Source organism: Eumetopias jubatus, unplaced genomic scaffold, assembly GCF_037043125.1.
Source record: "Eumetopias jubatus isolate StellerSeaLion01/CBP00866 unplaced genomic scaffold, mEumJub1_p1.0 scaffold_6, whole genome shotgun sequence".
Taxonomy (NCBI): Eukaryota; Metazoa; Chordata; class Mammalia; order Carnivora; family Otariidae; genus Eumetopias; species Eumetopias jubatus.
The window spans coordinates 129,695,605-129,697,842 of record NW_028274812.1 but is presented as its reverse complement, the minus strand read 5'-3'; the positions used below and the strand labels follow the sequence as shown (position 1 = coordinate 129,697,842).

At 42.3% G+C, this 2,238-nt stretch overlaps 1 pseudogene; it reads left to right on the top strand.

Annotated features, from left to right (window-relative positions):
* The first annotated feature begins 224 nt into the window (after positions 1-224).
* LOC114223878 (casein kinase II subunit beta-like) lies at positions 225-1,021 on the top strand (annotated as a pseudogene).
* Positions 1,022-2,238: the final 1,217 nt, after the last annotated feature.

The following is a 2,238-nucleotide window of genomic DNA, read 5'->3' as shown; positions in this document are numbered from 1 at the left end:
CCCCCTCTCCCTTTGTCCCTGCCCCCCCACCGCCGCCAAATAAATAGATAAATCTTTGTTAAAAAAAATTACACTAGTCGGGCGGGATGTGGGGACTCCTGTGAAAGGGCCCTCACGGCCACCCGCAGGCCGTGAGAGCAAAAGGCCCAGCTTTTGCTTGGAAAGGATAAACTTCGAAAGATTTGGGAAAGGCGTCGGGGACATGCAGAGACCTGCAGGCTGACATGAAGATGAGCAGCTCAGAGGAGGTGTCCTGGATTTCCTGGTTCTGTGGGCTCCGTGGCAATGAATTCTTCTGTGAGGTGGATGAAGACTACATCCAGGACAAATTCAATCTCACTGGACTCAATGAGCAGGTTCCTCACTATCGACAAGCTCTAAACATGATCTTGGACCTGGAGCCTGATGCAGAACTGGAAGACAACCCCAACCAGAGCGACCTGATTGAGCAGGCAGCCGAGATGCTTTATGGATTGATCCACGCCTGCTATATCCTCACCAACGTGGCATCGCCCAGATGTTGGAAAAGTACCAGCAGGGAGACTTTGGCTACTGTCCCCGTGTGTACGGTGAGAACCAGCCAATGCTTCCCATCGGCCTTTCGGACATCCCAGGTGAGGCCATGGTGAAGCTCTACTGCCCCAAGTGCATGGACGTGTACACACCCAAGTCATCGAGGCACCATCACACGGACGGCGCCTACTTCGGCACTGGTTTCCCTCACATGCTCTTCATGGTGCACCCCGAGTGCCGGCCCAAGCGGCCCGCCAGCCAGTTTGTGCCCAGGCTCTACGGTTTCAAGATCCATCCGATGGCCTACCAGCGGCAGCTCCAAGCCGCCAGCAACTTCAAGAGCCCAGTCAAGACGATTCGCTGATTCCCCAACCCACTCGTCCCTCAGTCTTTGGCACCTCCGATCCTCTGCTGCCACCCTTTCAGGAACCGTCTATGGTTTTTAGTTTAAATTAAAGGAGTCATTATTGTGGTGGAAATATGAAATAAAGTGGAAGAAAAGGCAAAAAAAAAATTACACTAGTCAAAACAGTGTGGTACCAATATAAAGACATTATATAGGCCAATGGAATAAAGTAGAGAGCCCATAAATAAACCCTTACATATATGGTCAAACGATTTTTGACAAGGGAGCCAAGACCTTGCAATGGAAAAATGACTTTTTATCAACAAGTGATGCTGGGAAAACAGGATATCCACATGCAAAAGAATGAAGTTGGACTCTTACATCATATACAAAACTTAACTCAAAATGTACCAAAGGCCTAAACTAAGAGCCAAAACTATAAAACTCTTAGAAGAAAATAGAGGAAAGGCTTCATGACATTGGATATGTCAATGATTTCTTGGAGATGACACGGAAAGTACAGGCAACAAAAGTAAAAGTAGATAAATTGAGCTTCATCAGAATTTTAAAACTTTTGTATATCAAAGGACATAATCAACAGAGTGAAAAGACAACTCATGGATTAGGAGAAAATATTTACAAATCATATATCTGATAAGGGATTAATATCTAGAATACATAAAGATCTTCTACAACTCAACAATAAAAAACAACTCAAATGAAAAATAAGAAAAGGCTTGAATGGACATTTCTCCAAGGAAGATATATAAATGTCCAATAAGCACATAAAAAGATGCTCAACCGCAAAAGCACTAGAGAAATGCAAATCAAAACTGCAACGAGATATCACTTAATATCCATTAGGACAGTTATTATTTTTTTTAAAAAATCTTAAAATAACAAGTGTTGAGAGGATGTAGAAAAAAAATGGAACCTTTGTGCACTGCTGATAGAAATGTAAAATGGTACAATTGATGTGGAAAATGATACAGTGGTTCCTCAAAAAAATAAATGTAGAATTACCATATAATCTAGCAATTCCACTTCTGGGTATATACCCAAAAGAATTGAAAGCAGGTACTTGAACAGATATTTGTACAACTATGTTCATAGCAGCATTACTCACAGTACCCAGAAGTTTGACACAACTCAGGTGTCCATCAACAGATGAGTGGATAAACAAAATACGTTCTATACATACAATGGGATCTGATGCAGCCTTAAAAAAAAGAGCATTCTGACATAGGCTACAACATGGATGAACCTTGAAGACATTATGTTCAGTGAAACAAGCCAGACACAAAAGGACAAATACTATATGATACCCTTATTTGAGAAACCTAGAGTAGTCACATCATAGAGACCAAGAGTAAAATCGG